Source organism: Rutidosis leptorrhynchoides, chromosome 1, assembly GCF_046630445.1.
Source record: "Rutidosis leptorrhynchoides isolate AG116_Rl617_1_P2 chromosome 1, CSIRO_AGI_Rlap_v1, whole genome shotgun sequence".
Taxonomy (NCBI): Eukaryota; Viridiplantae; Streptophyta; class Magnoliopsida; order Asterales; family Asteraceae; genus Rutidosis; species Rutidosis leptorrhynchoides.
Genome location: NC_092333.1, coordinates 21086140 through 21109708, shown reverse-complemented (window position 1 = coordinate 21109708; position 23569 = coordinate 21086140).

Here is a 23569-nt window from a genome sequence, read left to right as displayed (position 1 = left end):
CTTTGTCCTCTTCAGTACACTTACTTATGGCAAACACCGATTCGACCTTCTCGGTCCACCGTTTCAATCCGATCGGTCCTTCTGTTCCATCAAATTCCAAAGGTTTGCAGGCAGTGAATTCTTTGTAGGTGCATCCTACACGATTTCCTGTACTGCTAGATTCAAGGTTATTGTTGGTATGTAGCGCGGCCTGTACTGCGGCTATGTTTGAAGCAAGAAAGGCACGAAAATCCTCTTCACTCATATTCAAGGTGTGTCGAGTAGTCGGTGTCATTTCCTTCAAAATAGTCAAATGAAACGAGTTAATCATATAGAATATCAAGAGTAGTCAATAGTATTTCGTAGCGTAATATGAACTTATTTATAAAAGCTCTTTCTTCATATTAGCGTTTTATACTCTTTAATTCGGGTAGTACCTACCCGTTAAGTTCATACTTAGTAGCTAACATACCATTTCAACTACTACAATTCTATATGAAAAACTAATCACAAAAAAAAAATATATCATATTCAAACCTTTATACAATAACTTGCAAACTTACAATACTGCTATATACATATAGCATGAAATATAGCACATAAAACTTTGATACAAAGTAGTTGCGAAGATAATTCTAGTTAATAAATAAGGCGTTCAGCAAAGGCAACAAATTCATACGTCCAGAAACAAGTCATGCATTCTGGTTTTACTAATACTACTTCTCATCCTTGGTCTTGTGGAACGTAACCGTTGTGACCGATAGTATGACAACGTGTTGTAACGTCGTCAAAAGGATGAAGGTTACGTAATGTCCAACAGTCCCGTAACAATCTAAAAACCTCATTTCTTACCCCAATTACCGACTCCGTCACTTGTGGGAACGTTTTGTTTAATAGTTGTAGCCCGATGTTCTTGTTCTCACTTTGGTGAGAAGCGAACATTACTAACCCGTAAGCATAACATGCTTCTTTATGTTGCATGTTAGCCACTTTTTCTAAATCACGAAGTCCTATATTCGGATATATTGAGTCAAAATAATTTCTTAACCCGTTGCGTAAAATAGCATTTGGGTTCCCCGCAATATATGCGTCAAAGTAAACACATCGTAACTTATGGATTTCCCAATGTGATATCCCCCATATTTCGAACGAAAGCCTTTTATAAACCAAGGCATTCTTGGAACGTTCTTCGAATGTCTTACAAACTGATCTCGCCTTAAATAGTTATGCCGAGGAATTCTGACCGACTCTAGACAAGATTTCATCAATCATGTCTCCGGGTAGGTCTCTTAAAATATTGGGTTGTCTATCCATTTTGTGTTTTTAAACTGTAAAATAGACAAGAGTTAGATTCAAAAAAAATACTTATTAATACAAGCAATTTTTACATATATCATAAAGCATAAGCACACTATATTACATATATTACACCACACGAATACAACTATCTTATTCCGACTCGCTCGTTTCTTCTTCTTTGGTTTTGGTTCGTTTTGCCAAGTTTCTAGGGATATATGATGTTCTTCTAATACTAGCCGTCGTTTTCCACAACGGTTTAGAAAAACCTGGTGGTTTAGAGGTTCCCGGGTCATTGTTACAACTTAAGGACTTCGGGGGTTGACGATACATATAAAGTTCATCGGGGTTGGAATTAGATTTCTCTATTTTTATGCCCTTTCCCTTATTATTTTTTTTTGCCTTTTTAAATTCAGTTGGGGTAATTTCTATAACATCATCGGAATTCTCGTCGGAATCCGATTCATCGGAGAATTGGTAATCCTCCCAATATTTTGCTTCCTTGGCGGAAACACCATTGACCATAATTAACCTTGGTCGGTTGGTTGAGGATTTTCTTTTACTTAACCGTTTTATTATTTCCCCCACCGGTTCTATTTCCTCCTCCAGTTCCTCCTCTTCCGGTTCTGATTCTTCTTCTGGTTCTGATTCTTCTTCCGGTTCTTCTTCGGGAACTTGTGAATCAGTCCAATATATATTCGACTCTTTGTTATTATTAGGTGAGTCAATGGGATTTGTTCTAGAGGTAGACATCTATCACACAATATCAAACATGTTAAGAGATTAATATATCACATAATATATACATGTTAATAATATATAGTTTCCAACAAAAATGTTAAGCAATCATTTTTAAAGAAAACACGGTCGAAGTCCAGACTCACTAATGCATCCTAACAAACTCGATAAGACATACTAATGCAAATTTTCTGGTTTTCTAAGACCAACGCTCGGATACCAACTGAAATGTCCCCGTTCTTATTGATTAAAAACGTTCCATATTAATTGATTTCGTTGCGAGGTTTTGACCTCTATATGAGACGTTTTTCAAAGTCTGCATTCATTTTTAAAACAAACCATAACCTTTATTTCATAAATAAAGGTTTAAAAAGTTTTACGTAGATTATCAAATAATGATAATCTAAAATATCCTGTTTACACACGACCATTACATAATGGTTTACAATACAAATATGTTACATCGAAATCAGTTTCTTGAATGCAGTTTTTACACAATATCATACAAACATGGACTCCAAATCTTGTCCTTCTTTTAGTATGAAACAGCGGAAGCTCTTAGTATTCACCTGAGAATAAACATGCTTTAAACGTCAACAAAAATGTTGGTGAGTTATAGGTTTAACCTATATATATCAAATCGTAACAATAGACCACAAGATTTCATATTTTAATACACATCCCATACATAGAGATAAAAATCATTCATATGGTGAACACCTGGTAACCGACATTAACAAGATGCATATATAAGAATATCCCCATCATTCCGGGACACCCTTCGGATATGATATAAATTTCGAAGTACTAAAGCATCCGGTACTTTAGATGGGGTTTGTTAGGCCCAATAGATCTATCTTTAGGATTCGCGTCAATTAGGGTGTCTGTTCCCTAATTCTTAGATTACCAGACTTAATAAAAAGGGGCATATTCGATTTCGATAATTCAACCATAGAATGTAGTTTCACGTACTTGTGTCTATTTTGTAAATCATTTATAAAACTTGCATGTATTCTCATCCCAAAAATATTAGATTTTAAAAGTGGGACTATAACTCACTTTCACAGATTTTTTACTTCGTCGGGAAGTAAGACTTGGCCACTGGTCGATTCACGAACCTTAAGTTTCTTGAATAAACCTACTGGAAAAGAGAAAAATGGATCTAGCTTCAACGGATCCTTGGATGGCTCGAAGTTCTTGTATTAGAATGATAACCTACTGTAAGAAACAAAGATTTCTTGAGGTTGGATGATCACCTTACAAGATTGGAAGTGAGCTAGCAAACTTGAAAGTATTCTTGATTTTATGTAACTAGAACTTGTAGAATTTATGAAGAACACTTAGAACTTGAAGTTAGAACTTGAGAGAGATCAATTAGATGAAGAAAATTGAAGAATGAAAGTGTTTGTAGGTGTTTTTGGTCGTTGGTGTATGGATTAGATATAAAGGATATGTAATTTTGTTTTCATGTAAATAAGTCATGAATGATTACTCATATTTTTGTAATTTTATGAGATATTTCATGCTAGTTGCCAAATGATGGTTCCCACATGTGTTAGGTGACTCACATGGGCTGCTAATAGCTGATCATTGGAGTGTATATACCAATAGTACATACATCTAAAAGCTGTGTATTGTACGAGTACGAATACGGGTGCATACGAGTAGAATTGTTGATGAAACTGAACGATGCTGTAATTGTAAGCATTTTTGTTAAGTAGAAGTATTTTGATAAGTGTCTTGAATTCTTTCAAAAGTGTATGAATACATATTAAAACACTACATGTATATACATTTTAACTGAGTCGTTAAGTCATCGTTAGTCGTTACATGTAAGTGTTGTTTTGAAACCTTTAGGTTAACGATCTTGTTAAGTGTTGTTAACCCAATGTTTATAATATCAAATGAGATTTTAAATTATTAAATTATCATGATATTATGATGTATGAATATCTCTTAATAGGATATATATACATTAAATGTCGTTACAACGATAATCGTTACATATATGTCTCGTTTCAAAATCATTAAGTTAGTAGTCTTATTTTTACATATGTAGTTCATTGTTAATATACTTAATGATATGTATACTTATCATAATATCATGTTAACTATATATATATCCATATATATATCATCATATAGTTTTTACAAGTTTTAACGTTCGTGAATCACCGGTCAACTTGGGTGGTCAATTGTCTATATGAAACCTATTTCAATTAATCAAGTCTTAACAAGTTTGATTGCTTAACATGTTGGAAATACTTAATCATGTAAATAATAATTTCATTTAATATATATATAATCATGGAAAAGTTCGGGTCACTACAACTTTGATTACATATGTTGAGCAGATCTTTTAGTGATTTGAGAAGTGAATCAATGTATGCTTCAACACCTTAGGTGATCTAGACAACTAGCTTAGGAATTTCAAGTGATTGTGTTCTTGATCTAGGTTGGTTTTCAATTGGCCTTTAGTCAACATAGTAGTGCCGATTATCTTAAGTGATTTCGATAGTTGGGGGGTTTTAAGTGATTTTAACCCAAGCTCAATCTCAATGACCAAATCATGCTTAACTCGATCTTAGAATACAATGCTTATGTGAATTCGCGAAGTGTTATTTAATTTGAGGTTTAGTAGTGATGCTAAACATTTAATAGTTCAACAACGAATGTGATAGCAAAATAGGCAAAACGGGTCAAGCAAGCATAGAGAGGATTAGATAAGTGAACACTTCTTAGTTAATTTGATTTAAGTCTTAATATTTTGTTACTTGTTACTTGCTACTAGTTTACTTGTTAAGTTTAAGTTTGTTTAATTATGCAAGTTTTAGTTGTTAATTAAAATCAATCAAACAAACCCCCCAATCAAACAAACCCTAGGACAATTAATAGTTTCAATTATCCGACTTACACCACTCTCTTGGGACAAACTTGAAACGAATACTTACATTAAAGTACTATATTAACCGGGTTCTAAGTGCTCGTTAGTTGTGTGTGCTTATTTGTAGTGTTTGAATCGTGTATAAATTTAGAGGGTAAAAGATGTATTGTCATGCACACATCACACTTTCTTGGCGGCGCTGCCAGGGAGCGGTTAGCTAAGTTGGGTAATTGGTTTAAACTTTTAGTTGTTTGATCCTTTTGTAAGAATTTTATTCTTGCAAAAGTTACTTTTTGTTTATATTTGCTTGTATTCGGAAAACGTTTGTTTGTTTGTTTGTGGTGTGATTAAGCTAGATGGCGGAGTATGACGCATTGTGTGACTACTTGATGTCAAAAATCGCGAATTATGATCAACAATTGATGGAATACTCAAGTCACATGGATATGAATAATGGTTATTTGAGCATGAATGATGACAATGGTTATTTGGGCAACAATAGTGATTATTTGGGTATGAATGATGGTTATGGGTATATGAATGATGGTTACATGGGTATGAATGACAACAGTTATATGGATTCTTCGCAAGCTAATGTTGAGCCGAATGGTTATGTTGGTGCTTATGATGGTTATTATGATGACGGGGGTTATGATAATGGTTATATGAATGATTTTGTTCCCGTGGATCGACCTTGTGATTATGGTCCCATTTCTAATTTTGACTCTCTTGGTCAAGCAATGGACTATTTTTAAGAGGGGGATAACTCGACATGGGATTCTCCTCAATTTCAATTTCAAAATCAATAACAAGAGGAGATTGATTCGAATTTACTAGAGTTATTCTCAAACGTTGTGAGAACCCACCTTAACCGTATGGAGGCTCTAGTTAAAGAAAGAAGAGATTTGAGAGAAATGTTAGAAATTCAACACGCTTCATTTCAAAGCTTAGAGAAAACCGTGTGTTCTATGCTCCCTTTACTTGAAGATTTTGTACCCGCTACCATTTCACCACCCACCTCACCCGTAGTCTCTACTTCTTGGTCAAGAAATTGGGTCTTTAATGATGATGATGATGACGACGATGATGATAATGATGATGATAGCTTTTATGCCAATACCGAAGTAGTAGAGATTGCACAAGTACCCGAGTCTTTGATAACCAATGAGGAAGATGAGAGTGAAGACGATGAAGAGAATGAAGATTGTAAGTATAATGAATTTGATGAAGATGATGAAAGTCATGAGGAAGATGACGAATTGATTGAAGCTTTACCAACTCCCAATGTTTTTAAAGGCTATGATAATCCACTCGGGGTTGGTGAAGATGTTTGTGATAATGATAATGATGAAGGTGGAGATGATGGTAAGGAGTATAATGAAGAAGTTAGTGAGAGTGATGAGGAAGATGATGAAGTGAGTGAAACTTTGCCAACATCTAATGTTTTTACAATCCATGATAATCCACTTGGTGATGGAAAGTATGATAGTGATGATGATAGTGAAGATGATGATGATGAAGGAGATGAAGTTGAGAATATCATACCCGAAACTTTCAAAGTGTATAACAATCCTCTCGGGTATGGTATAGATGATTTTAAGGAGGTTTTGCAACCCGGAGTTGATGATTCATGTTTGTGTGAGTCGATTAAGAAAGCGAACCTCGTGTTCAAAACCGTGTTTGGAAGAAATTCAATTGTTGACTCTTGGGTTGGTTCAATCTTCTTCATGCAAATGAAGAAGATTATTCTCTTCTTATACACCACCCGAGGTATTAATGATTGGCTCACTCTCTTGATTCGTGGAACTTTTTCCACCGATTTCACATATCGTCCGATAAAGTGTGGGGGAGAACCACCCCGATAAGGAATGTTGAGAAGACGGGGACGAGTCAAGATAAAGACTCGTTAATCAAAATCAAAGCTAAAGGAAGTATGGCGATTCGGATATGTGATGATAACTTCATCTAATTTGACAATTACTTGTGGAAATGGCTTTTAGTCTCGGGTACTTCTATCTCTTTTCCAATTTTGCCCACTCGAATTTATTACTTTATTTTGATTTCATGTAATGAGGGCATTACATGATCTCAAGTGTGGGGGGAGAGATAAACTCTCGTGGACTTAACTTTAAAAAAATTATGACCTAATTTTTAAATTTTCCCAAGTGTTTTGTTTTAAAGCATTCGTCAATATGCTCCATTCAGTTCTGATTCTTGATATACTTCTAACCTTCATATCCGTCATTCTTCTTTTCCATCTGCCGCCAGAATAATCTATTCACTTCTACTATACTCTTAGTTTTATAGTGTTTTTAGTCCTCCCTTGTCTTTATATTGCTATATTCATCGATATATACGGTTTATAATTTCTGGGTGGTTGTTGGGTTTTATATCTTCCTTTATATTTCGATGTCTCTGCTTCTGTCTTTCCATAATCATTGACATCCACAGTTAATACTCTCTCCAATTTACTGTGATTTATATATACTCCCATTGATATTTTGAAGCTTCGTGCTTTTGTTTTATCTTCCCGACTTTAAATCAAGCGAATAATGGTCCAGAATTGGTAGGTATGAATTTCGGAATGAACATAATTAATGTTCTAATAAAGAAACGGTAATAGCACAATCTGACTTGTCAAATTACCAGAATACCTCGAAAAAAGACCGAATCATTAAGAAAATATTTTCTTGATAGTTTAGAGGTTAAATAGAATGAAAGAGTTATGTAACATGGTTCATGATGAGGGTATGATCTGTGAACCTTTATCACGTTCCATTAGAAACTCAGCATGACTTACTGTAATATAATCACGTTGATCAAGTGTCATTATATTATACTAACTCATGCTTCAGTTCCCAACACTACTTCAAAAACATCCATTTTTCAAGATTTTCAGAATTTAGAAACAAAAATAGTTTCTTTTATGATGTAACACAGATAGTGTGAAGAGATAAATAATTTCGGATAATAATAGTTATGAAGATATCTTCAGAAATATCGAAGATATTTATAATGAAAGATATAATGATATCTTAGAATTTCTAATATCGAAGGATGATGAAGAAGATTTGTTCGTAACGGTTTTGAGTCAGGAGCAAGGTATTTGTTAATGACTTCAGCAGATATTGAATCATTTGTATTCTTTGAAGGCAGGTTTAGTCTTTGTGATTTGTCCACAGCCTACTTCATGATTTGCTCAATCCGTTTTTCAGTACCAAACTTTCTCTTTTTCTGTGCTTTTCCAACACACTACTCTTTATCATCAAACTTTCAACTGTTAAAGTCGTTTACAGTTTTTGCTGCTTCATCAGCATTTTTCCAAAATTCGGAGAACTAGTTTCGCAGTTTGGGTGTTTTTCAGAAACTTCACATTCGAAGTAAATAAGTCTAGGAGATAGACATTATATGTATATATATAACTGTTAGCGTATAATTGCTGCGAAATTCGAAATACTGATTGCTAATTCCCGGTAGTTAGTATGGCAATTACCGTTACAAGATGTGGATGAGTACATGATAGGGTTTCAATGAACAATTATAATGGTTTTTCGGAGAGACTTTAAGTCACAGATTAATGAATTTGCTGGTACATTTACTGTTAATGTGGTGGAACATGAAAGATTCCCCAGTAACAAAAACGTATATACCAAAGTTACAAGTCTGAAAGGTCGTTGTTGACTGGTTAAACGGTTGATAATACTGGATACTTTGAAAAGGAATTTCAAGGTTATTTTCGGTAAAAACAATGCTAAAGGATCTTGCACAGATTTAAATTCAAAGTATAGCTTTGAAAGATGTAGAGATCTAAGAATGATGTCACCGGTTCAGAGTTATGACTTGGATTCTGATCCGTCAATATCAGAATATGTAATTGAATTTGTATGAAAATGATTGTATATCGTTGTGAGCATTGTTAATAATTTTTGAATCAAAGTTGAAGAATGTACAGTGTAACATATTAATTGCGAACTTATATATTTCCCGGGTATTACCTACCCGTTAAAGATTTCACAATTAATACTTTGTACAAAAGAATTTTTACTACTGTCTTTATGAAAATATATGTATGTATATTTTCTTCAGATGTAACACAGATTTAATGAGTTAATATCATATTAAGCTCATTTGATTTTCGGCTTGACTTAGAAATGATTAATCTCTAAAACATTAAAGATTACATAATCTTTGCGGAGTATTTCGCTAATGTAATCGATACTTCATTATTTATTCTTATTCCTCGGTGAAGGATGTTGATGCTCGTGGAATTTTTGTGAACCTTACAAGCACATATGATGTTTTCTGGAAAGTTTCGAGTACATCGAAAATGAAAATGTAAAATCAATTATGTAATTGAATAATAGACTTGGTTTATTATGAAATGGAATTCATTAAGTTGAAACAGAGATTGTAGTTAACAATGGTTAAGTTGTTAAGGAAGGATGTACATCATTGCATATTAGTAATATGAACTAACCGAGTAGTACCTACCATTTAAGATTCACACGTAATAGCTTAGTACGAAAAGATTTATTTTGATTTCAAAATTCATATATATTAAATATACATAAAATTTCTTCAGGGGAAATGAGTTAATACTTCATCGGTTATTGTTGCTGGTATTTCTTGGTAACTACGGTGCGTATGACGTTGATGCTCGTGGAACAGATTGTGAAGTTGAGGTTTGCAATGCGGTTGTTGTTGGTGGTGGTAATAGTACTGTTGGTGTTGTTGTCGGTGGTACTGTTGATGCCGGTGATGCTGCTGGTGCTGCTGGTGCTTGTAACCTTTGCACCATATTCTCCAAAGTCACTACCCGAGGGCGAAGCTCGTTGACTTCTTCTATTACACCGGGATGATTGTTGGTTCGGACGAGCGGATGAATAGATTCAAAATTTGAGATAGTATATTATCGTGACGAGATACTCTGGAAATGAGAGAGAAAATGGTGTCTTGAACAGGTTCGCCGGTAAGTGCTTCAGGTTCTTCGACAAGAGGGAAATGAGGTGGATGGAAGGGATCACCTTCTTCTTGTCTCCAATGACTAAGCAGGCTACGAACGCATCCCCAATTTATCCAGAATAGGTGATGACTGATTGGTTGATCCATTCCGATTACACTGACTTCGGAGTTTAGGTGAATATCCATATCGGAATAGCTGTTGGAGTTTAAAGAATTTGAACTAGATACAGGATCCATCTTGTATAATTAGAGAGATGATTTTTAATATGAAATAGATTATAGAATTTAGATTGGTACTCTTCGATACATAATTTACATATGTATATATAATACCAAAATTCCATAAATCATGGAGGAATTTTCGGAAGATGTCAGGAAAAGTTTACAGTAACAGATACGCTAAGATATGAATTTTGTCTATGTAATATTCATGCAATAACTACAGGCAAATGTGTCTAGACTTAAGAATGATAAGCATGTAATTTCTAACAAGAAATGATAAGCAAAATTCGGTAAAAACAGATACGGTCATAGTCCAGACTCACTAATGCATCCTAACAATTACCAGTTAAACACACTAATGCAAATTCTGGTTCCCTATGACCTCAAGCTCTGATACCAACTGTGACGATCGCTCCAAATCCACTTGGACGAACACGTCATTCATCGATTTCATTGCGAGGTATTTGACCTCTATATGATACCTTTTGTAAACATTGCATTCTTTTGAAAAGGCACACCATAAATGAATATTTAAATCAAAGGTTTTCGACATCTGATGATTTCTACATATAGACAATCACCGTAATATAATAGTTTACAATAATACTTCTGTTGACAATGCAGTCAAAATAAGATAGATGGTGATTATTTGTGAATGCAATGTTTTCTCGAATAAAGCATGTATGACTCCATGCACATATCTTGTATAACATATAAGCAAACAGCAGAAGACTTCTAGGGAACCTGAGAATAAACATGCTAACAAGTGTCAACACAAAGGTTGGTGAGTTCATAGTTTTAATGTTTCGTATAATCTGTATATAAAGGTGGATCACAAGATTTCAGTTGTTTCATCCAGAAACGTTTATCAAAATATTCTACAAGATTGAGCACCCTGGTAACTAAGCTTTAACATCTATATAATAAGTACTCCTGTTTTAACATACATACAACCAACATGTACAATACACGTAAACCAACGTGTACTAAACTCAAATAGCATACGTCTGTTTTATAGTTCATGCTAGGGTTTCTATACCTGGAACAGACTGGGATGTCAAGCCCTATGGATCCATATATAACTACTCGTGCCCACCAGTTCTTATAACCGGCAGTTACTAGTTACCAAAGCTAAGGGATTTTTGGTTCAAACTCGGTGTAGAATTTAATATGTACTTGTATCCATTGCGTTTAAAATAAAGTGCATGTATTCTCAGCCCAAAAATATAGATTGCAAAAGCAATTAAAAAGGGAGCATATGAAACTCACCTTAGCAGCACATAAAGTCGTTCACCGAAATGTGACCGAAACTCGGAATACCAAATAACCGTAGATCTCAACCTAGAGAACATATGTTGGTCAATAAATGTCTATCAAGCTAGGTCAGGTCATAGTGTATCACAATCCTAATGCTCGAGACCGACATACAAAAGTTATCAAAAGTCGTTTCAAAAAGTCAATCTGACTCAATACTATAGTTGAATGATCATGGTAATCGAAACATTCTAACATTTCACATAGTTTCCCAATTCTTGTAAAATTAAACTATAGTTTTTATAAGGCTTTAAAATATGATAAAACAATCAATTTTGACAATTGCTCAACGAGACGTGCCTTATATAGAAATTCATTTACTCGATTAGTAATATTTGAAAATCTAAATTATCAATCTTATAAACAAGTTGTTTAAATATCAATTGCAGATTCAAAAGCAATTCAATTAATGTCAATCATAATTCAGTTGACCATATCTTTAAATTCGTTCATCGAAATTACGCGATTTCTAAATGAAAAGTTATTGATTTTTCGCCAGCTTTTCAAAAACATGCATATCATATACCTTTTATCACTAATTTATGTATTTAATTCGTGATTCATCATAAACTGTTTAACGACGAAATTTAGCATACAAACATGCATAAACATATATATACTCGAGCACTAGACATGGATACACTTTTAATATATAAAAGATAAGATATGAATGCTCACGTATCAATATTGTAGGAAAGTACGTAGACACAACGAATATGATAAACACTAGGTTTGACTTGCGAACAATACCCACGAACATTACCCATAACCTCCATAGTTATAACCCATAGTTTCCTTAGCTCTATCTTGCTCGAAAACTATTTTGAAATCATTTGGACATAACCTCGTCGTAATATTTTATGTATAATACTAATAATTATTATACTACTAATAATAATAATAAGCTTAATAATAATATTAATCTTAATAATAATAATAATAATAATAATAATAATAATAATAATAATAATAATAATAATAATAATAATAATAAAATAAATTAAATAAATATACGGAGTAATATTAGAGAAAGAGGGATAGATAGATTCAGCTGGAACCAGATCGAGCTTTTATAGTACCTGACTTGAAACAGTACCCCATGCGATCGCATGGGGTTTAGCCTCCTTGGCCATGCGATCGCATGGCTATGGGATCCACCTCATAATCGTTTTGTACACTAGTTTGTCGACATATTATTATAATATAAATTTAATATATTTAATTTATATAATTAATTATATATTATATTATATTCACGTGCATAGTTGACTTGTAATTTTTGGTCTGTTGACTCGTACGTTGTTACTCGACTTATGTCCCGGTTCCGGTTTCTCGAATGCATTTTCGTACGCTTATAAAACTAGTACTTTTCGTTACGCGACGTGTACCTTTATCAAAAATTAAACTTAATCATTTATGAACTATGTCACTCGAAGTGTAGCTTTAATCAATTAAGTGTTTTGGTTATTTGCTTCTATAAATCATCGTATCGTAGTATATACATATACATATATACATTTTAATTTTAAAATAGTGTTTTACTGTAGCAAAGTTACTGCAGCAAAGTTTTTTTACTGTAGCAAATAGTGATTTTACTACAACACTGTAGCTTTTCGGTACTGTAGCTTTTCGGGTACTGTAGCAATTCGAAAATACTGTAGCAAATTAGTGTTTTACTGGTTCATCTTAAACGTTTTAGTTAACTTATCTAAATATCAATCGAATCAATAATCGAATGTTACTATCGTTTACTAAATAACTTGAAATCATATATATATATATATATATATATATATATATATATATATATATATATATATATATATATATATATGCACATTAAGTTATATATATATATTGTTCGTGAATCTTCGAGAACAGTCAAAGAATAATTGATTACATGAATATAGTTCCAAAACTTTCGTGACTCAACATTACAGACTTTGCTTATCGTGTCGAAAACATTAAATCATTTAAAGATAAAGTTTAAATTTGGTCAAAAATTTCCGGGTTGTCACAAGGAGCCTTGAGCTTCATGAAGTGCTATCCTTTTAGGAGCAATGGCTTCGTGCTAGTTTTGCTAGACAACACAACCCATAGCCAAAAGCTATAACACCCTTGTGCAATCAATTAACGGAAATATAGTAACTACTTCCTACCTTTTCTTAAAATAAGCATAAAAAGCTTGTTATGTGAGAAGTAGATAAGCATCATCTCATTTTGGAAGTAAAGTCTTCCAAACTTGGAAGTAAAGTCTTTCAAGTTATGTTTGTTCCAAGCTTGGGAGTAAAGTCTCCCAAGTCAAGCTCGATTATTTGAAAGGAAGTTAAAGTCTTCCTAGTGCTTCAAAAATTTGGAATTGGCGGACTCTCTTATTTAGCTACGTGGGGCCCTAATTCCACGAACCTCCGTCAATGCTTTCACCCTACTATGAGAGAAACCATAGAGTTGTGATAGAAAGCTTGATGAGTGCCGGTTACCTCGTGCCCGGGTAACCAAATAAAGATGGGGTACCCGGTCCCTTACCTTTAGCACACCCACCTTAACCCTATTCTTGGAATTGACGATTATCATTTAGAATTGACGACATATATTTGGAATTGATGATCATTATTGGAATTGACGAAAATAGGTGTTTTGGGGGCATGGAGGTGGAAGAGGGATAGCCATCGTGGGTTGATGAGGTGAGCATTCTTTTTGGAAGCGTATTCTTTGCACGATGTATTTCATGATTAGTGGTGATGTGTACGATTTCATGGCCCTTATTCATTTTGGGGTGCATTCTACATATTTTGAGTACATTTTGAGTTTGTTTGAGCAAGTTTGTATTTGATGTGATCGATTAGTTTGATGAGTTTATGGTTATCCCGTGAATCCTACATATTTGGTCAAAGTCAAGGAGGTCAAAGTTTGAGTTGGTGAAAATTTGATTCTTGGTGATTGATGTTTGATGACCTTCTAGAAGATGGAGTTGACTTTGACCAGGGAATGGTTGATTTGGGTAGATTTAGGCTTGAAGTTGATTGTGTTGGTATTTGTGGATTGAAGACTTGAAGATGTGCTAGTTGAAGAGATTGTTTGAAGTTGATGATGTTATTGCTTGAAGGTTTGAGTTTTAGAAGATTGAAGATCGTTTTTGATTGTTGATTGAAGAGTTTGCCCAAGTCTCAAGTTCAAGTGATGATTTGAAGAATGGCAAGTGTTTTGAGGTAATACTTTGCATTTTGGCCATATTTATTTGAAATGCAAGTTTGGTTTAATCTTTATTGCATTTGAGCTTGAGACTACTAGTTTGAGTATTGATGGTTGAGTTTATAGTGCTTGATCCTATATTGCTTGAGGACAAGCAATGTTCAAGTGTGGGGGATTTGATATTACTCAAAATATACATATTTATCTTCGCAATATCTCCCTACTTTCGTGGCATTTCGATACGGGTTGTGATGATTAGTGAGCGGTTTGTGATATTTAGTTGTTTCGGGACAAAAGTGATCTAAAAGTTCATATTTATGCTAAGGAATCAACCCTTGGATCAAAGGAATGAACCAAGTGAAGTTTTGGAGTGAAAATGAAGTTCTAGGGTTAAAAGCGGCGCTCCTAAGGTCAAAAGCGGCGCTCCTATGTGCTAAAACGTGTGTTAAAAAGATCAGTGGCCAAAAGCGCCACTCCAGCACAAAAGAGTCGCTCCTATGTTCCAAAAGCGCCGCTCCTACACAAAAGCGCCGCTCCTGTCCTCCCAAAAGCGTCGCTCCTGTTACAAAAGCGCCGCTCCTGGAGCTGATTCAGCCAAAAAATTCAGCCGACCTATAAAAGCAAATTTGGGTTTTTGAGTGAGAGAGCTGCTTCCTTAGGCCGTTTTGGAGCCCTAAAAGGGTTCCAATCATGATTCCATCAAGATCAAAGCCTAATTTCATGCTCCAAGTCAAAGATTAGTGAAGCTAGATGCTAGATCTACATCATCCATTCTCCATTTTGTAATTTCTTTTCCATTTTAGCACTTGTTCTTATTTTCTCTACTTGTAATGATGAATGCTTTAGTTTTAATTGATTTTGTTCTTATTTATCTTATGATTATAGCTTAGATCTTCTTCTCTTTGTCATTTTGGGTTGTAATCTCCACTTTACTTTACTCATTTTGCATTGATTAGTTGTAATCTTTGTTTTTCTTCATCTAGCTTTGAACTAATTACTTGTAATCACTCAAGATGATGTTTATTGATGTTTTTATGCTTATTGCTAGTGTAATCTTTGCTATGTTTGGCTAAATCACTTGTGTTTGCTTATCTATGAATCTCCAATGCATAAGATATGCCTTTAATCTATTGAATAATGTTGTTTGAATGAATTACATGATCATGTGTCGTTGAGTTAGCTAAAGATCCATTGCTATGAGTTTGTTTTAGGCTTGACTTTGATTACATATGTTGAGCAGCTCTCTTAGTGATTTGAGAAGTGAATCAATGTATGCTTCAACACCTTAGGTGATCTAGACAACTAGCTTAGGAATTTCAAGTGATTGTGTTCTTGATCTAGGTTGGTTTTCAATTGGCCTTTAGTCAACATAGTAGTGCCGATTATCTTAAGTGATTTCGATAGTTGGGGGTTTTAAGTGATTTTAACCCAAGCTCAATCTCAATGACCAAATCATGCTTAACTCGATCTTAGAATACAATGCTTATGTAAATTCGAGGAGTGTTATTTGATTTGAGGTTTAGTAGTGATGCTAAACATTTAATAGTTCAACAACGAATGCGATAGCAAAATAGGAAAAACGGGTCAAGCAAGCATAGAGAGGATTAGATAAGTGAACACTTCTTAGTTAATTTGATTTAAGTCTTAATATTTCGTTACTTGTTACTTGCTACTAGTTTACTTGTTAAGTTTAAGTTTGTTTAATTGTGCAAGTTTTAGTTGTTAATTAAAATCAATCAAAACCCTCCAATCAAACAAACCCTAGGAAAATTAATAGTTTCAATTATCCGACTTACACTGCTCTCTTGGGACGAACTTGAAACGAATACTTACATTAAAGTATTATCATAATCGGGTTCTAAGTGCTCGTTAGTGTTGTGTGCTTATTTGTAGTGTTTGAATCATGTATAAATTTAGAGGGTAAAAGATGTATTGTCACACACGCATCACACTTTCTTGGCGTCGCTGCCGGGGAGCGGTTAGCTAAGTTGGGTAATTGGTTTAAACTTTTAGTTGTTCGATCCTTTCGGGAGGAGCCGGTCACGCATCACGCTCCTGGAGAGATGCCGCAATCACATTCCCGAAGCTATCGGCACGATACTCTCGGGAGGAGCCGGTAGTGATTGACGGTTTGATAGACGATTTTTCAGGTCAACGAAATGTACACTGACACAGGGAGTGAGGTTGACGTCCTGTATGCTCACTGCCTTTCCCAACTCCCAAAATGTGTCTGTAGGAAAATGAGACAGTCCAACGCTGTCATCTCCGGGTTCAAGGGTTCTACTGAAGAACCCATAGGAAGGCTCAAGGCAACGGTAACGGTAGGCACCCAGCCCTACCTCCGTAGTGAGATCATTGATTTCTATGTCGTCAAATCCATGACCGCCACGAATGTGATATTGGGAAGAAGGTTCTTCAGGAAGTTTGGTGCAATAGCCTCCACCACTAACGGTTTGCTTAAGTTTCCAACCCGGCAAGGCGTGGCAACAATCAAATCTACCCGACACCCCTTCCGGAGAGAAGTGAACAATCAAGTTACGCGAAACACTGAAACAAGGAAAACACCACAAATTCTCAAAGAAAAGCGTGTGTCAGTCCTTAAAAGGCTAACTTACTTCTCTCCACCGACACACTCCGATATTAAGATCAATATTTATATATACATTTATTAATACTTGTAATTTATTATAATACTTATTTGATATATAATTTAGTTAACGTTATATCAATATTAATAATATTATATCGTAATGTTTAGTGATACTAGTATAATTATGTAACAACTATTTTTGTATATAAATTTCTCCCGTTTACAAAATAATAGTTATAGTAATAATAATACTAGAATAAAGATAATAATAATAATTAATATACTAATATCAATAATGATAGTGAAAATAATAATTTTAAATAAAAAGATAATAATGATAAGATAAAAATGATAGTTTTCAATAAAATGATATGTGTATATATATATATATATATATATATATATATATATATATATATATATATATATATTAATGATAATAATAATTGTAATACTAAAATGGTATAATTTAGTAATAATAATAATGATAATTATTATAACCTTAATAATAACAATAATATTAAATGATCATAAATTTTGTAGTAGTAGTAATAATAACAATAATAATAATTATATAACAATTAATAATAACAATAATAATATAATAGTTATGAAATATGTATACCCTTTCAAAAAGCATTCTAAAAAGAATTGTCGCGTACGAGACTCGAACCCATGACCTCTCGGACACCCGTCACCACCCATGACCACCCATCTGTCTTGCCTTTTTCTGTTTTAATCCCATAACAACTTGATATAATCCGTATTACTTATGTTTCTTTTTTTCATCTTCTACTTCACTAACCTAATCATCACTTCTATCATACCATGCATCATCGTCATCTATAAGGCATCATCATTAATCGGTTTATTTTAAATACAAGTATTCTCATCTTGTTTATCATGTATCTTAATCGCCATGATCCGACTAATATCATCATCATTATTAATTCGTTGGATTTCGGACCACTAACACCAACAAGAGCACGGCCCAAGCATATTGAACAGACCCAGTTTTTCAACAGTCCAATATGATTAATCCAATTACTGGTTCGCTAGGTTTGAAATTTTAAAACAGAAACGATTAAATATCTAGCTAGTTAGTTTCAATAATTCGACGGGAATAAAGGAGTAGGGTCTTCGGTTTGTATCACTATCCTTTTCGCCATCATCATACATCATTGTTATCTTAACGACCTACCATTACCCTCGTCATATACTCGTATAAACATCATTATCTTCTTCGCATCGATCAACACAGAAAAATACAAAGGAATGCTTGTGTCATCGACTAATCCCCATACTATCATGTTTACCATATAAAATAAAATGAAAGAACATCCCTAAAAGTACTTTTGGTCGGCCACAACTTGCAACTACTTTTCCCACTTGTATTATTTAAACGCATTCCTTTTTCTTTAATTAACTCCAAGTCGAGCTAGCTGTCAATCATGTGCTAATCCTTTTAATTTCATCAAAGTGTTTGATATTTAAAGGTAGTGGTTATCGACAGAAGCAACAGCAAGAAGACAAAATAAATAATCAAAAAAGAACTAGATGGGTGTTGATTATTTTCTTACTTGGCTCGACAGACACATGAACCTAGTTGAAATTTTCTTTGGTTTGTGTTGCAAGTAGTGGTTTTGTAAAGGTGAAGAGGGTGGTTCTAATGATGGTAATGGATGTAGTGTGGTTCTACGGTGGTAACCGTTGGTGGTGATCGAATTGGTGTTTCACAATGGTGACAGGAGGTTATCAAGGTGGTGTTTTTGTTGGATGGGTTTCAAATAACAGAAAAGTTAGAAGACAGTAGCAAAAATAGGTGGTTTCGATGGATGCTTGTTTTGTGTGTGTTTCGATGGTGAGTAAAGAAACCGAACAGAAGACAGGAGGAACATCATCGGTTATCACTTATCAACTTCATTGTGTCACATTCTTTGTAACAGAAAGTTGGATCGAGCAGCAGTACCCTTCAATGAAGGTTTTGTCATTTGAAAAGAGGAGAGGGAGAGAGAGTTTGAGAGAGAGACCTTGGTGGTGATCTTGGTTCTCTAATGGTAATAGATGGGTGTTGGGATTGTTTGAGATGAGTCAGGAAGTAAAAAACAAAGTATATAAAGCAGATAAGAATATATAAATATAAAATTACTTTGATATCGATCCATAACTGAATTTGGATAGTTACTGTGGCTGATTCATGGATTGTACGAAATTATAGATTGAAGAATCAATTAAGAATAGTTTGAAAGCTATGCTAAACAGAATCGTACATATCTTCCTATTTTTGTGATTTATAAATAGTATAGATATAGATATAGATATAGATATAGATATAGATATAGTATTAATATTAATATTAATATTAATATTAATATTAATATTAATATTAATAATAATAATAATAATAATAATAATAATAATAATAATAATAATAATAATAATAATAATAATAATAATAATAATAATACTAGTTAATAATAATAATTATTATACTAATAATACTGATTATTAATAATAGAAATAATAATAATAATAATAATAATAATAGAAGTATTAATATTATTAATGATATTTATAATAATAATAATATAATAACTTATACTTATCAAATTTTATTTATTTTATATCTCATATTAGAATTAGTAATACTAATAACTCAAATATTAATATCAATATTAATATTAGTAATAATAATGAAAGTGATAATAATATTATTGATATATCATTTATATTTTTAACTTGTAATTACAAATAATTTATTTATTTTACACTATATTATATAGTAATATTTATTAAATATTATATATCATAATATATTAATAACTGTTATTAGAATTCATATATAACTCATAATAATATATATGTATAATAGTAATTTATTTATTCTATTTATTATTTTACATTTTAAATTCCTAATGTTTAAAGTATACTTTATGGATTCAAAATATTATATATGTCCATATATTTATATTTATATATACCTATTTATTTACAAACTAATGTTCGTGAATCATCGGGGATAGTCAAATGGTAATTGATTACATGAATATAGATTTCAAAACTTTCGAGACTCAACATTACAGATTTTGCTTATCGTTTCGGAACCATATAGAGATTAAAGTTTAAATTTGGTCGGAAATTTTCGGGTCATCACAGTACCTACCCGTTAAAGAAATTTCGTCCCGAAATTTGAGTGAGGTGGTCATGGCTAACAATAAAAATGTTTTTATGACCAATATTAGTTGATAATTAGAGGTTTATCATCATTGAATAATAATGATAAAATAATTCGATTATTCTAAGAATACGAATGAAGCTATTGCAAAAGAGTGAATTGAAGAAAATAAGATTTTCTTTAGCTTTTGACGTAAACAGGGTTGAATTCCGGAATTCAAGGGATTTAAAGAAAATCTTCGAAATCTAAAAGATTTGATTCTTCGGCGAGTAAGGAAATTAAAATCTCTATAATTAAATACGGTGATCTGCCTCGATTGCTTGATCTGGTATTTCCACTATAAATGAGCTTCTTCCATTCCATTACTTCCTACCACTCCCATTTTCTATATTTTAATTCATACTTTCAAATCATCAGTCTATATGCTTCATCCAGTTCTAATCCTTAATATTTTCCTAATTATTCTTTCTGTCATCCTTCTTTTTAATCTTCCTCCAGAAGAATCTGTTTACTTCTTCTATTATCTTGGGGTGATTCTATTCTTAATTATACCGTGTCTTTATATTGCTATTCGTATTAATATCCACAGTTTGTAATCTCCGTGTTGTTGTTAGGCTTTATATTTTCTCTTATATTTTGGAGCTCTTTTGCCTTTTTATTCTCTTCTCGACCTCTAGTAAAGCGAGTAATGATCCAGAATTCGTAAGTATGAAGTTTTGAATGAACTTAATGTTCTAAGCAAGAAAGAACGTGATAGCACGATTTGATTTGTCAAATTACCAGAGTCACTGAGAATAGAACTATCAAGAATATACTTTCTTGATATGTTCAGAAGTTGAGCAGAATGAAAGAGTTATGTAACATGGTACGTGATGACGTTAGGATCTATGAATCATCACGTCCCATTAGAAACTCAGCATGACTTATTGTAATATAATCACGTTGATCAAGTGTCATTATATTATACTAACTCATGCATCAGTTCCCAACATTACTTCAATAGCTTTCATATTTTAAGCTCGAAAGTTTACAGAATATAGAAACTAACAGTTTCTATATGATGTAACACTAATAGTATGAAGAGATTAATGATTTCAGATAAGAATAGTTATAAAAATATCTTCAGAAATATGGAGGATATTTATACTGAAATATACGATAATATCTCGGAATATCTAAGATTAGAGGATGATAGGAACTATTGTCTGCAAGGGTTTAGAGTAATGAGCAAGATATTCACTAAAGACTTTAACAGACATTGAATCATTTAGATTCTTTGAAGTCGAACTTATTATTTGTGATTTGTCCACGGCTTTCTTCATAGTTTCACATAATCTGCCTTTTTGGTACTAAATTTTCTATTGAATGTTTTCATTATAATGATACACAGGAAGCACGAAGAGGTATATAATTTCGGACGAGAATATTTATGAAAATATCCTCAGAAATATCGAAGATATTGATGATGATATTTTGGAATTTCTAAGTTCGATGGTTGATAAGAAAAAAATTTTCCGCAAGATTTTAACATGACTTCGGAGCAAGATATTCTCTAAAGATTTCAACAAATCCATAATTACCTGGATTCTTTGAATATAGGGTATGGTCCTTGTATTTGTCCTTGGTCTCCTTTGTGGTTAGCTCAATCCGTTTTTCAGTTCCAACTTTTCTGAGCTTTTCCAACATACTATTCTTTATTATCAAACTTTCGATGATTAAAGTCGTTTACGATTGTCTATGGTTTCTGCTGCTTCATTCAGCTTTTTCAACATTCAGAGTATTGATTTGTGACTGAGTGCTTTTCTGAATGAAAGATCATAATTCTAAGAGATAAATGTCATACATATAACTGTTGAAGTAGATATGTTGTGAGTTTTCAAAGTACTGATTGCTGATTCCCGGTAATTGGTATGGCAGTTCTCGTTACAAGATGCGGATGAGTATATGATAGAGTTTCAATGAATAAATATAATGATTTGTCAGAGAGATTTAAGCCAAGAAGCAACGAGGTTGCTGGTACGTCTACTGGTAATATAGTGAAATATAAAAGAATTCTCCGGTATCAAAAGGGTAATCGTATATATCAGGATTATAGTAAGGTTACTTCGAATGAAAAGTTGAAGTTGACTTGCTGGAGCTGTGAAAAAATTGGCTACTTTGAAAAGGGATCGTAAAGTTATTTTTGCTAATAAATGCCAAAGGATCTGACGCGGCTACGTGTTAAACTTTTACTCAGTTGCCGAGAGTTTTTCAGATGCATAACTATATGCATCAATCTTTTCTCCCGTAGATAAAGTGCGGTTGATTCATCTTCTCGATTGAGGTGTTTTCAAGGATCATGAAAGGTTTGAACGCGGATTATAATTGTCAGGATACAAATGAGGTTTAAAATGAAATCAAGTGGCAACTTGAAGAATTGTTTAGTTTCATATGTTATAATCAATACTTTAATTCATTTTAATTGTCCAATGTTATTAGTCCACAGTCGATAGTCCACAGTTGACAGTCCAATAATTCATATATAGTTTAATATATAATATTCGTATTAATTAATACGTGTCGTGACCCTTTATACGTCTCAGACTCGATCACAACTCAAACTATATATATTATTGTAGAATCAACCTCAACCCTGTATAGAGAACTCGATCATTAATGCATATAGAGTGTCTATGGTGATTCCAAATAATATATATAGATGCATCGATATGATATGTCAAAACATTGTACACGTGTCCCGATATTTAAAATGCGTAAATAACAGAATGACGATAAATAAAGTGCGTAAAATAAATAACAGAAATTAAATGACGATAAATAAAATTGCGAGAATGTAAATTGTGATAATTAAATTGCGATAAATAAAATGTAACCAGTTAGCTAGGAGCAGTTAGCTAGGAACAGTTAGCTAGGATCTTGTTAGCGTGGCTTCTTAACAAAATTTCATATTGTTAATTAGTCTGTTTCTAATCAATTTTTATTGTGTCCATTATTTCTTCATTATGCCACTTGTTGGATTCTGATAATTCAAAATCCAAATTTGAAATTGGATGAATATGGTTATTCTGTGGTGAACGGATTTGTATATCGGTGGATGTAAATATGATAGTAAATGATTGTTGAATCAGATTCGAAGAATGTACAGTTTAACTTATTAATGTGAAATCTAAATATTCCTCGGGTATTACCTACCCGTTAAAATATTTTCACCATTAAC